The sequence below is a fragment of the Sus scrofa genome, chromosome 14 (genome assembly GCF_000003025.6).
Source record: "Sus scrofa isolate TJ Tabasco breed Duroc chromosome 14, Sscrofa11.1, whole genome shotgun sequence".
Lineage (NCBI taxonomy): Eukaryota > Metazoa > Chordata > Mammalia > Artiodactyla > Suidae > Sus > Sus scrofa.
In genome coordinates, this window is record NC_010456.5 from 26157016 (window position 1) to 26171924 (window position 14909).

A 14909-nucleotide genomic window follows, 5' to 3' on the forward strand; every position below is an offset into this window, starting at 1 on the left:
CTCAATGGAAGGTGCCTGAACCTCCCCAGAGGGGCCCCCATGTAGTGGTGGTGGTGGTCATGGGGGTCTCCACAAACTTGGCGGAGAAAAGAGGACAGAGGAAAAGCTGTGTATCCACCACCACACTGCACAGCATGGGCAGGCGGGCCCCCAGACCCAAGGCTGTGAGGGAACAGATCTGCTTCTTAGGTGTGTCCTGGCGAAGACACAGTGACCACAGTGCTGGGGTGCATGGACTCCACCCCCAACCTCTGAATGTGGCCTCTTTGCAGATGGGAGTTGAGTGAAGGGAAGGTTATGAAGGGGGCCCTAAATCCCGTGTCCTTGTGAGAAGAGGTAAATTTGGACACAGAGACACACAGGGGACAGACTTGGGACAACAAAGGCAGGCAGTGGATGCTGCTTCTACAAGCCAAGGATGCTGGCCTCAGGGGCTGAGAGGCAGGACTCAATGTCCCTGGACCCTGCAGGGAGCATGACCCCCCACACCCTGACCTCAGACATCCGGCCTCCAGACCCAGGAGAGAAGGCATTTCTACTGCCTCTCACCCAACTCGAGGAACCCAGCAGCTGGCCAGCTGGCCAAGGCTGCCCTCACCACATGCATCAGCATGGAGGCTGAAAACAACAGACGTGTTCTCTCAGAGCCCTGCAGGTTAGGAACCTAAAGGTCTCACTGGGCCACAGTCGAGGTCTTGGCAAGTCTGCGTTCCTCCCCGAAGGCTCCAGGGGTGACTTCTTGCCCTTTCCAGCCTCATGAGGCTGTCCCACCTCCGTTGCCTGGGTCCCCTCCCTCCACCTGCAAAGCCATTGACTTACCCACATGGCTCTGACCTTCTCTGCCTCCTTCTTCCACTTGGAAGGATTCTCGAGCTGACACTGGGCGCACACAGATGTCCAGGGTCACCACTCATCTCCGAGTCAGCTGTGATCAAATGTCATTGTCTCTGCCACGCGAGGTAACAGTCACATGCTGCAGGTGTTCGGATGTGGGGCCATCATTCTGCTGTCACAATGACAGAACGGCCGTCAAAATCCCAGAACTTTGAAGCCACTGCGAGAAGCTTGGTGTGTTGTCCCAGGAGAAGTCCATAATAAATCAAAATAGTTTCCACATGTTTTTGGTAAAAATACTAAAGTCACTCCCCTCTGTTCTGGCAGTGCTAATAGCCAACAAAACTGGGGGCACAGATGCAGGCATGAAATTTTTAATTTTATTTTTATTAAAGTATAGTTGATTTCCACTGTTGTGTCAATTCCTGCTGCATGACAGTGAGCCACTCATACATAGATATACATTCCTATTCTTGTATTATCTTCCATCGTGTTCTATCCCAAGGGACTGGGTAGACTTCCCTGTGCTGTACAGCAGGACCTCATTGCTTATCCATTCTAAATGGAATAGTTTGCATCTACCAACCCCCAACTCCCTCCCCCTCCCCCTTGACAACCACAAGTCTGTTCCCCATGAGTCTGTTTCTGTTCTGTAGATAGATTCATCTGTGCCCTATTTTAGATTCCAGAGAGAAGTAATATCATGTAGTATTTCAGACATCAATTTTTATACTCTGTATTACTGTAAAATTTACTTGATGGGTATAAGTGGGGACATTAACGAAACTTGTTTGTTGTAGAAAATGGGATTAGGAAGAATGCAAATTTCCTTCAAAAACCCGGTACCCAGATCATCCATCTATGCCACCGGGCAGGGCACATGGCCAGAAAACAAGGATGGTCACATTACCTTGCTTCCTTGTCGTGTTTGGTCCAGGGTTTACATTTTTCTACATTCTCAACACCAGTATGCCCTGAAGTCAAGACAGTTCCAGCAGGCCATTGATAGCAATTGCAAGTTCAACTTTGACTCTGCCCAGGAAGGCATGCTAAGTAACCATTTATTAACCGTGTTGCTCTGAAGCCCATCTCCTCTCTGTAGCCCCTTCTCACATTCACACCGCAGTTTAAAATCCATCAGGGAAACCGGAAAGAGGAACTCAAGGGCTGTTATGAACTGATACCTTTATTTATTTATTTCGGATTTTTTTTTTTTTTTTTGGTTGCATTCTGGCATGCAGAATTTCCTTGGCCAGGGATCAAACCCATGCCACACAGTGATCTGAGCCATAGCGGTGACAACACTGGATCCTTAACCTGCTGAGCCACCAGGGAACTCCATGAGGTGATGTCCTTAAGGCAGAACTGAGGTTCGAAGTCGGGGCCACACCAGCCACACACCCCGGGGCTGGCCTAGGACCTGCCAGCGCAGGGCCAGACAGCACACAGCAGGGCACTGGGTTTTCCTAATGAAGAGGTGGGCCTCCTGTGTTATTTTATTGGGGGTGGGCTTTGGGGGTTTTTTGTTTGTTTTGGTTTTGGCTGCCCCCGGGGCATATGGAGTTCTTGGGCCAGGGATCAGATTCGAGCTACAGATGTGACCTTCACCACAGCTGGGGCAATGCGGGATCCTTTAATCCACTAGGCTGGCCAGGGATCAAACCTTCATCCTGGTGCTGCAGAGATGCCACCCATTCCGTTGCACTGCAGCGGGAACTCCTTGAGTTTTTGATTGTTGCGTTTCATTGAGGTGTACCAGATCATCACAGTGTACACTCTAGCTATCTTACAACTTTATCAGTAAGACCCTTGAGCGTTAATAAGGCTTTTCTCCTGCTCCAAACTGCAAAGGACAGCTCCCCAAACCTGGCAGACACCCATGCCCAGGCCACAGAAACCATCAAAGCCCACGGATGCTTCCCAAAGGAATGACGAAGTCAGCGTGGCTGCATGTCAGACTTAAGTCTTTGATCTCTTCATGCTCTTTGCAGGTGTGGTTGCCAGTGTGTTAGTGACCGTGAAGCCACCACACCCTGGGAGCTACCCTTGTTTTGGCCTCAAACCGGGCTAGCCTTCCTGGTCTGGGCAGGCTCACCTTGGTCTCTTCCAGGGCATTCCCAGATGGATGGTGCTATCTGCCTTGGGTCTGGAAGAATGTGTCACCCACAAGGCCTCCCTCATTTTTTTGTCTTTTTAGGGCCGAACCCACAACATAAGGAAGTTCCCGGGCTAGGGGGCTAATCAGAGCTGCAGCTGCCAGCCTACACCACAGCCACAGCAATGCTAGATCTGAGCTGCCTCTACGACCTACACCACAGCTCATGGCAGCACCGGTTCCTTAACCCATTGAGTGAGGCCAGGGATTGAACCCTTGCCCTCACAGATACTAGTTGAGTTCATTACTGCTGAGCCACAATGGGAACTCCAAGTCCCCCTCATTTAAATGAACAAGTGAGCGGCCATCCAGTGATTGGAACAGAGGGGTCAAGGTTGGGCCCTGGACTTAGAAATGGGGCTCAGGGTCCTGCACTTAAGGTGGCCTCTTCAACAAAGCTATTTCGTGGGAGCCGGCCTGGACCATGAGTTTTTTTCTCCATCCTCTATTCACTGCAGGTTAAAATTCAGCTCAGCCTTGTGTGAAGATGAGTACCATTTGTCCCTAGAGATGTCACGTTCAGATCCCTGTAACCTATTAATATGTTCCCTCACGTGGCCAAGGATGAAGATGGGAAGTTCCCTGGTGGCAGTCAGTTAAGGTTCTGGTGTTGTCACTGCTGTGGCTTGGGTTCAATTCCTGGCCTGTGAACTTTCACATGGAATGGACACAGCCAAAAAAAAACAAAAAAAGCCACAAAGGCAAAAACAAAAACAGCAGGTGGGTAGGGAGTGGGATGGCCTGGGAGTTTGGGGTTGGTAGATGCAAACTATTCCATTTAGAATGGATAAGCAATGAGGTCCTGCTGTACAGCACAGGGAACTATATCCAGTCTCTTGGGATAGAACATGATGAAAGATAATATAAAGAGAATGTATATAAATGTATGACTGGGTCACTTTGCTGAGCAGCAGAAATTGGCACAATATTGTCAATCAAAAAAACAAAACAAAAATGAAGATGTGATTAAGGATCTTGAGATAGAATATCTTGGATGATGGAGAGAGATTTTGGAATTACAAGGGTCCTTATATATGGAGATTCAGAGTCAGAAGAATTGAGGACAGAGTTCCTCTTGTGGCTCAGCAGGTTAAGAACCCGATTAGTATCCATGAGGATGCAGATTCGATTCCTGGCCTCACTCACTGGATTAAGGATCTGGTGTTGCTGTGAGCTGTGGTGTAGGTCACAGACACAGCTCGAATCTGGTATTGCTCTGGCTGTGGTATTGTCTGGCAGCCGCAGCTCCAAGTTAGCCCCTACCCTGGGAACTTCCATATGCCATAGGTGCAGCCCTAAGAAAAGAACAACCGAGAATGAAGCAGAGGCAGAGTGATTCAGTTGTTCACTTTAAAGTTGGAGGGAGGGACCATGAGCCCCTTGCTGTTGCAAGACTCAGCCCGACTCTCCTCACCCTTAACCCCAGCCCTGCTGTGTGAACTCAACTCCATCCCTCTACTCAGGGCATGTTCATTTCCAGGATGTGGCATCCCCAGTGCTCCCTGCCAGCCCCACAAAATCCCCAGACACTTTGAGTCATTGCAAACAGGTAATTTATCTCAAGCAACCTTTGTGCACGGGGATTCACAGCTTCCCTCCTGTACGAGCCATTTGTCGTTCCTGGAGCTGGGCAGGAATGGACGCATTTCAGGGATGACTGGAGAAGCCTCCGGGTAGATTTATGCATGCCATCTTAAATTTTAAACCCGAACCAGGCTAGTTAGACCCAGAGGACTTCTTGCTTACTGCTCTTCAGGGTTCAGATATTTCAAAGACATAAACCAAACCACAGGTTTCAGCAGTTTTCTAATGTCCCGGACACCATGTTAAGTGCAAATCATCATTCACCCTGAGGCACGATGCCGTTTGGAAACAGCAAAGTCAGAGAAGGAGAAGCAACCTGTTCACATGGATCAGAAGTCATTCATTCACTCCAATCATGGATTCATTCAACAAACACTCCTTAGGCACCTGTTGTTTGCCAGCTCTGTTTTAAACCTGGGGGGGGAATGCAGCAGTGAACACAACAGTCTCACATCTCCTGGAACTTGGGTCTTCAATGAGCAAGAAGACATAGTAAACATGTAAGCAAACAATAACTTTGCAGAAAGCATAAGGATGATTGGAAAACAGCACAAGATGAGAGGATATCATATGTCCCTGTGAGGAGGCAAATGGATGCAGACAAGACTGGGAGTTAAACCTTTTCTCAGGGTGGTCCTCCTGGCCCCTCTTGTTGGCAATTGTGCACCATTTCTTGTTAGCCTTGCCACCTATTGGCTGAAAATAGAACTACAGGCTATTTTCCAAAACTGCCAAGAAATTTTCTTGAATGCCTCAGATAAAAAAATCACATTGTTTAAGGGTATACACAGGGATAGTAGATGTCCTGAAGGTCTAATGCACAGCATATCAATTATAGTCAACAATACTGTATTACAAACTTCAGAGTTGGTAAGAGGCTAGATCTTAATGGCTCCCAACCACAAAAAAAGAAATGATAATTAGTTAAAAACTGAGGTTTTTAACCAATGCTACAAGGGTTGAGGTGATCATGTTGCAGTATACAAATGTATATGTATATCAAATCAACATATACCCCTTAAACCTACACAAGTTCATATATTAATTATATTTTAATTTTAAAAAATGTGGGAGTTACCGTCGTGGCGCAGTGGTTAACAAATCCGACTAGGAACCATGAGGTTGTGGGTTCAGTCCCTGCCCTTGCTCAGTGGGTTAACGATCCGGTGTTGCTGTGAGCTGTGGTGTAGGTCGCAGATGCGGCTCGGATCCTGCGTTGCTGTGGCTCTGGCGTAGGCCTGTGGCTACAGCTCCGATTCGACCCCTAGCCTGGGAACCTCCATATGCCGCAGGAGCGGCCCAAGAAATAGCAAAAAGACAAAAAAAATTTAAAAATGTGGCATTCCCATTGTGGTTTAGTGGGTTAAGAATCCAACTAGCATCCATGGGGATGCTAATTTGATCCCTGGCCTCACTCATTGGGTCAAGTATCTGGCATTGCCACAAGCTGCAGTGTAAGTTGTAGATGTGGCTCTGATCTGGTATGGCTATAGCTGTGGCTTAGGCCTCAGCTTCCACTCCAATTCTACCCCTAGGCTGGAAACTTCCATATGCCTCAGGTGCAGCCCTAAAAAGAAAAATAAAGAGAGAGAGAGAAGAGAAGAAAGAAAAATTAAAAACTGTGTAGAAAAGAAAAATAGAACCCATCAAAATACTTGTATGGAAACTAGTGACTCAAGTCATTTTTTTCCCAAACCTCTTGGGGTCAGCCTAAGTATTGAGACCTACCTAGAATTTATTAGAGATAATAGAATATGTCGCATTTGTCTTTAGCTTTATTTCACTGTCTTGAACATGAGATCCTCTCTTGTAATATGATCCAGTGTTACCTCATTGCCTGTGAGATAAAGCACACATGTACAGTTTTTTAGCCTCCGATGGATTTGTATGCCAGCTCCAAGAATACAGCCAGGTCTGTGAGCCCACATCTCCCTGGGGTGGCATTCCAAAACAGAAAAGGGGACCGGGGAAGAGAAACCTGGGAGAAGAGAAAGCAGGTGACAGAGAAGTCAAATGAGTTGGTTGCCATCACTGCAGTGCCTGGCCCTGGATTCTGTGGGTCCTTCTGAGATGCATCTCAGAGCTGTCTGCCTGGGGACACTGGGATGATCCATCCATCAGGCCTCCATTGTCCACTATGTCACTCCCTGTTCCCCAGGCCTGCTGAGTGAGGATGAGTGCTGAGTGGATCTCCATGCATCAACCTCCACCCTACCTCCCCAACCCCACACCCACAGTGGAGACTGAAAACTCAGGGCAAGAAGCTGGAGGCTCCCTGGCCCACTTACTGGAGCCAAGAGGGTTTTGCAAAAGGGGAGAAGTGTCCAGGACACTTTGCAACAGTGGCAGCTAGGCTGGGAGCCTTCCAGAAAGACCCCTCTGGGATCAAGGGACTCCCAAAGCAAAGAAGAAGAGAACCTGCTCCTTGAGGGCCCTGGAGCGGACAAATCCTCTAATTTGCACTTGGACTTTTCCCAAGATGGAAAGTGCCTGGTAACAAAGAACGGAAATCCCTGGGCTGTTCTTTGTGCGTGTCTCCCCTCCCCTCCTTCAGCTGCAAAAACACCTCCTAAGGCAAGAGATTCTTCAGGGACCCGTGTTTACCCCTGCAGGTTCCACGCATCCAGACCTGCTTGCTGGCTCCACGGAGGTGGTCCTCCCTGAGGGCTGGAGGGGGTGGTCTGGGTAGGTTAAGGTCCTGAGCCTCCACCATGTTCGGCTTGAAGGGTATTTTTTAAAAAATTCACCCAGTGTTTGCATTTCCTGGGGCTGCTGTAACAGAATGCCGCTGACTTAAAACAAATGGAATTAATTCCCTCATTGTTCTGGAAGCCACAAGGCTGGCATCAGGGGGCCCACGGGGCTGTGTTTCTTCCACAGACCCCAGAGGAGGATCCCTCTTGCCTCTTCCAGCTCCTGGGGGCTCACGGCTGCCTCCCCCAACCTCTGTCTCTGCCTTTCTAGGGCCTCTGCTTGTGTCTCTATGAATCCTTTCCTGTCTCTTACAAGGACACTCACTGGATCGGGGGCCACCCTCACCCAGTAGGATTTCACTTTCATCCTTTGCTCACATCTGCAGAGACCCCATTTCTGAACAAAGTCACATTCCATGGTTCTAAGGAGCTGCGAATTTGGGAGAATATCATTCAAAGCACTCAATATTGGCAGATGAGGAGATTTTCATATTTTTAAAATCTCTACATCTGAAAATAGATCTCAAGACAGGATTTTAGGAGTTCTCGCCATGGCACAGTGGGTTAAGAATCTGATTGCAGCAGTGCAGGTCACTGTGGAGGTGCAGGTTCAATTCCTGGCCTGGTGCAGTGGGTTAAAGGATCCGATGTTGCTGCAGCTGTGGCTCAGATTCAACCCCAGGCTCAGGAACTTCCATATGCTGAGGGTGCGGCCATAAAAAGAAAATGCCAAGTACGGTGCCGGGCAGAGCACAGGCTCAGCCCAGGAGACAGTTTGCCCACCCTCGTCCAGCAAGACCTCATCTGAACTTGACTCCATCTGCTGAGACCCTGTCTCCAAAAAAGGTCACATTCACAGGTTCTGGGGTGGGAGGACTTGGCCACCTCGTGCTGGGGGACTCCCTCCAACCCACGACTCTTATTTTTCTTTAAACCAATCCTTTTTTCCTGACTAAATAAGAATGAGGAGAGTACTGGTTGGAGTAAATTTTCAGATTCCCTGGGATTGAATCCTGCTCTTTTGTTTTTTTTTATTTTATTTTATTTTATTTTTTTGGTTTTCTGTGTTTTTAGGGCTGCACCCTCGGCATATGGAGGTTCCCAGCTAGGGGTCGAATCAGAGCTGTAGCCACCACTGGCTTACACCAAAGCCACAGCAAGGTGGGATCCAAGCCACGTCTGTGACCTACAACACAGCTCACGGCAACACTGGATCATTAACCCTCTGATTGAGGCCACGGATGGAACCCATATCCTCATGGACACTAGTCAGATTCATTACCCCTGAGCCACGATGGAAACTTCCTGCTCTTTGGCTTTCTAGCTGAGGAAAGAGATCCCTCTCTCTGTGCTTGTTGCCTCTGTTGCATAATGAGAATAATCGCATCTGCCTCTGCTGCTGGGGAGAATTAAATATGGGGATAGGAATCAGAGCCTGGCTTGCAGGAGAGGGGAGTTGCTGTCATCACAGGATTATTTGACTATAAGTTGTGTCATTGCCTCGAATGGAAAACCATGACCTCGGACAAATGACAAAAGGGAACCATCAAATTAAATTCCACTTGGAGTTCCCGTTGTGGCTCAGTGGGTTAAGAACCTAATATAGTGTCTGTGAGGATACAGGTGCCATCCCTGGCCTTGCTCGGTGGGTTAAGGATCTGGCGTTGCCTCAAGCTGTGGTGTAGGTCTCAGATGTGGCTCAAATTCCACCCCGAGCCTGGGAACTTCCATATGCCATGGCTATAGCCCTAAAAAGAAAAAAAAAAAATTCCATGAATACAGCTACCCATGGCCCAGGCCTTCAGTTGGGGCAAGGGGCCAAAGCTGGGGCAATGCCCGAGTGTCCCCTTCCCCCCAGGCCACCTCCAGGATGCCTGGGAGAAAGGAGAGGCGGCACTAGTCTTGGCATTCTGGTCAATGGTATCTCTTGCTGTGGGTCCGCAGGCTCCAGTCCTGTCCCCAAAGCACAGATGCAGGCACGCCTCATTCAGCTTCCAGTTTCCAACGATCAGGGCTGTGATGGTGGAGAGTGGGGGCTCTCTATGCTGCTTCACTCCAGGGCTTGCAACAATGATTCCGGCAGCCTTGCTGCAGTTGGCCAGGGCCAGATTAGCACACCCACATGCCAGGCCTGCTCAGCCATCTCCTCGGAGACGATGGTCCAGCTGCTGCAGAAAGGGGTGGCCTGGCTCACCGTGGAGGGGGCGACCGGGCTTGGTCCGCGGCCACCAGCGGCAGCTCTGGCCACGTCAGCTGTCGGAGCCTGTAAAATAAAAGCCCCCTTTGTCTCCAGATTCTGCATCGAGTAGGAGCTGCCATAGGCAGAGCTTAGTAACTGCCTCTTTACGCATGCACAGACACGTGCACTCAACACATAAACACACTCATGCACGCACATGTATACATGTACACATCCTTGAATGAACACACATGTACGCACACATTCATATACACAAATTCATAGGCTAACAACTCATGCATGCATGCTGCACACACATGCACATTTACACATGCATGTATATATTCTTTTTGTTGTTGTTTTTACAGTCACACCGCTGGCATATGGAAGTTCCCAGGGGTTGAATCAGAGTTGCAGCTGCCAGCCTACACCACGGCCACGGCAACTCGGAATCCATAACCCACTGAGCAAGGCCAGGGATTGAACTTGCATCCTCATGGACCCTATGTTGGGTTCTTAACCCTCTGAGCCACAATGGGAACTCCAGTATTGAATATTTCTAAATCCCACCCTGTTCAGCCATCCTCACAGCCAACGACAAAGCCTGTGAAATTTCCTGCACACCTTCTGTGAAGAAAGGTGGTTTCTTTCCTATAATAATGACCCCTCCAGTGCCATCTCTAATTGCGCTGATTGTTGTATCAAGAACACTTTTCTTCCTTCTTATAAACGGATCTTCGTGTCTTGAGCTGCTGATGAATCACCTGGCAAGAAACAACATCTGAGAACTACCATCTGGAGTCTCACCCCACCCCCTGTAATTATTTCCCCTATACTACATGATCCTTAATTACCTCTACATCGATTTCTCTCCCCGGCTGCGGCTAAGAGGAAGCTCAGGGCCGATGGGAAATTCAATCCGGTTCACACATTCTGTCGCCCTGCTGAGGACGCTAATAGATAAGGAAGTGCCACTCTCTGGGTACTTAAACAGCTGAGGAGTCGGCGGACAGCTGATCAAAGTGGAAAAATGCTGAACATGGGCAAACATCTTAAAATGCTGGTCAGGAAAAAGGATGGGCGCTTACACGTCTGTAAGGAAGGTTTAGGAGGTTTTTGCCTTAAACAGTCTCAGCAGAACCCACTCTTACACTGTTCTCCTGGAATGCTTTCTTTCTCCATCATTCATCTTATCCTTCAAAGACCAGCTCGGCCTGACCTCGGTGCCCCCTCCCCTCTAGTAGGTATCCAAGGGGCCTCCTTCAACGCTCCACCTGCCTTGTGGAAAGAACCTGTCATTACTGGGTTAATGCCCATCCCTCCACAGAGCCATAAGCTTCCTTAAACCAGTTATGAGAATCCCATTTTGCTCAACAGGATTGGTTTGGGAATGAAAATATGAATCCATTCTAGGAGTTCCCTTGTGGTGCAGCAGGTTAAGAATCACTGCAGTGGCTCAGCTGCTGTTGTGGGCAAGGGTTTAATCCCCGGCCTGGGAGTTTTATATGCCTTGGGGCAGCCAAAAAAAAAAAAAATCCATTCTAGTCAGAGGGAGGTCAACTAAGGCTCCAGGTAAGATAAAGAAGATGTGGTACATATACACAATGGACTACTACTTGGCCATGAAAAATAACTAAATAATGCCCTTGGCAGCAACATGAATGGACCTATAGATGATCATACTAAGTGCAGTAATTCAGAAAGAAAAAGACTTATGATATCACTTATATGTGGAACCTAAAAAAGGATACAAATGGACTTCTTTACAAAACAGAAATAGACTCGCAGACATAAGGAAACAAATTTATGGTTACCAAAGGGGAAGAGGGGGGTGAGGGATAAATTAGGAGTTCAGAATTAACAGATATACACTACTAACTATAAATTAGATAAACAACAAGGACATCTGCATAGCACAGGGAACTGTACAGTATCTTGTAATGACCTATATGGGAAGAGAATCTGAAAAAGAATTTATTTTTATGCATAACTGAATCCCTTTGCTATAACTTAAAATTAACACAACATTGTAAACTTCAATGCTTCAATAAAATTTTTTTCAAAAAGCTCCATGTGAAAAAAAAAAAAAAAAAAAAAAGAAATGGAGTTCCCTTTGTAATGCAGTGGAAACAAACCCAAACTAGTATCCATGAGGACACGGTTTCACTCCCTGGTCCGTGGGTTAAGGATCCAGTGTTGCTGTGGCTATGGTGTAGACCTGCGCCGTACTTCTGATTCAGTCCCTAGCCTTAGCCTGGGAACGTCTATATGCAGCAGGTGTGGCTCTAAAAAGCAAAAAATAAAAGCTCCACGTGAACCTCTCCATGTGGGTGTATCATGTGGTCTCTCCCTGTGGTCTTTGTGTCAATCTCTTGCTTAGGTCTATCCACGTGCACCAGTTTGGGCTTCCTTACAGTTTGGTGAAGCAACTGTCTTCCTAAGAGTGAGCATCTCTTGGAGTTCCCATCGTGGCACAGCGGAAACGAATCCAACTAGGAACCATGAGGTTGCAGGTTCAATCTGTAGGCTTGCTCAGTGGGTTAAGGATTTGGCATTGCCATGGGCTGTGGTGTAGGTTGCAGATGTGGCTTGGATCCCGAATTGCTGTGGCTGTGGTGTAGGCTGGCAGCTGCAGCTCCAGTTGGATCCATAGCCTGGGAAACTCCATATGCCACAATGTGGCCCTAAAATAGACAGGCAGGAACTGTATTCTTTTCTTGGCTGCCTGGAGGCATATGGCGTTTCTGGGCCAGGGATCGGATCCGAGCACAGTTGCCTCCTAAGCTGAAGTTGTGGCAACACTGGATCCTTAACCCACTCTGCCCAGCTGAGGATCAAACCTGCGTCTCAGTTCTCACAAGACATGGCCGATCCCATTGCGGCACAGTAGGGACTCCTTCTTTTTAAGACCTAAATTTGGAAGTCATGGGGCATCATTTCTGCCATGGGTCCCCACACTCCTCCCCCTTGGCAACCACAAGCCTATTCTCTATGTCTGTGAATCTCTTTCTATTTTGTAGGCAGGTTCATTTGTGTCATGTTTTAGATTCCACATAGAAATGATATCATGTGGGTTTTGTTTTTCTCTGACTTACTTCTTAGGTGATCATCTCTAGGTCCATCCATGTTGTTGCCAATGACATTATTTTATTCTTTATTATTTCATTCTTTTCTATGTCTGAGTAGTCCATTGTGTATATGTACCACATCTTTATTTATCTGTGATGGACAAGATAGGGCTACTTTTATTAATTAACTTATTTCTTTTGGCCACCCGCAGCATATGGAGTTCCTAGACCAGAGATCAGATCCGAGCCACATTTGTGACCTACTCCACAGCTGTGGCAGCACTGCATCCCCAACCTGAAGAGCCATGCTGGAGATCAAACCTATGTCCCAGCACGGCAGAGGTGCCACCAATCCCATTTCACCACAGCAGGAACTCTGAGGGCAAACTTTTCAAGGACAGATGGGATTATGAGGGGATCGGGGGCACTACACAGTCAGGCGGCACACACAGGGGGGCTTCTGGGTTGTATAGTATTCGTGGTAATTCCCAAGGTGTTCTTCGTATAATACTTTATGACTTATTTAACATAATTCATATACATTATAATTTAATAATACATTGAAAATGTATTGTTTTTTCCCAGTGTTGTGTATTTGTGTTCAATGTAATTACTTAAACATTTAAACTAATAAAAGGGAGGCCCTCAAAAAGTTAAACAGAATTGCCATACAACCCCAGCAATTCCATTCCTGGGTTTCTACCTGAAAGAATGGAAAACAGGTGTTCAAACAAAACACTATTACACCAATATTCATGAAAGCTCTATTCACAACAGCCAAAAGCTGAAAATAGCCCAGATGTCCATCAGCGGATAAATGGATAAATACACGGTGATATGTCCATACTCTGGAATACTGTTCGGACATAAAGGGGAATGAAATACTCGTGCAGAGTTCGACATGGGTGAACCTCAAAACTGATATTCAGTGAAGGAAGCCAGACACAAAAGGCCACATGATGTATGACTGCATTTATGTGGAATGTCCAGAGTAGAACACAAAGCGAGCTGGTGGGTAACAAGGGGCTGGGGGGCAGGACTGGGGAGTGAAGGCGGATGGGCACAGGGCTTCTCTTTTAGGGGGTGAAATTGCTTTGGACCTTGACAGAGGTGATGTCACCAAGAGGCACATTAGAAAACCCTGATCCCGGGCGAGTGGGTGACTGGGGGGGGGTCGTTGCTCAGGGGTGGGTGTGGGTGGTGGGGCGGGTGGATTGCGTTGGTGGCTCTGGTGTAGGCAGTGGTTACAGCTCGATCACCTAGGGAACCATATCCGGAGCCCCAAGAATACAAAAAAAAAAAAAAAAAAAAAAAAAGAAAACACCCCTGAATTGCTCACCTCACAGTGGTTGATTTTCTGCAGTGACCTTCACCTCCACAGAAGGTGGTGTTGTGAGGGCCCCCTTGTGGTAGGAAGACGTCATGGAAAAGGGAGCATGAACTACTCCACCAGGGGTGCTCCCTGGTGGTGGTCTAGTGGTTAAGATTCGGTGATTTTACTCATGTGGTCCGGGTTCAATCCTTGGTCTGGAACTGAGATTCCACATAAAGCTGCTAGAAAAAAATTGTTTTAAATTACGCCCCAAGGCTGAGGGGCTTCATCTCCCAGGCAGACTCTGCTGGGAGTCAGAATGGTGCCTTCTCTGTACTGAAGGGCAGTGGCTGACGTTCTGCTAACTCCTTCCATCTTCAGGTTCCCAGCTGCACTGGCAGGTTCCTGCTTGCCCACCTCCCCAGGGGTAGGGGCAGGGCTCCGGTGAGGGGGGGGGCAGAATCCCCATTATTTGTTAGGATCTGGAAATGTCATGTCATGGGATTTTTCCCCAAGAGGATGTCCACAGAGTCACTAGAGAGCAGCAGTGGGTCTCAGGAAGTCCACATTTTACCAGGGGTCCCCAGTAACAGACCCCTGAGGGGACTGTCACACCACAGCAGACTGAACTGGGGTGAGATCTGGGGGTGTGCGGCCAAGTAGGGAGAGCCGTGTGTGTGTGTGCCTGTGTATGGGTGAGCACGTCTATGTGTTTGTGTGCACATATGTCAGCATATCTGTGAATGGGAACATGACAGTTCATGCTGTATATGCGTATATGTGTGCATCTGCATATGTGTGTAGGGACCGTGACTGTCAGGTGTGTGTGTGTGTGTGTGTGTGTGTCTCTGTGTATAAATGCGTGCATGTATGTCTCTAGGTATATGCATGTGCACACGTGTCTGTGTGCATGTGAGTTTATGTGCGTGTGTGTGTGTGTGTGTTTTGCATGCATGTGCACAGATCAACTCATGGGCAACCTTGGGGACACTCTCTCAGAGTATCATATGACAATAATGATACACAGGTCCCTTTCCCTGGGATGTCTAAGTTCATCCAAGTTCTCATGTGAAGATTCCACTCA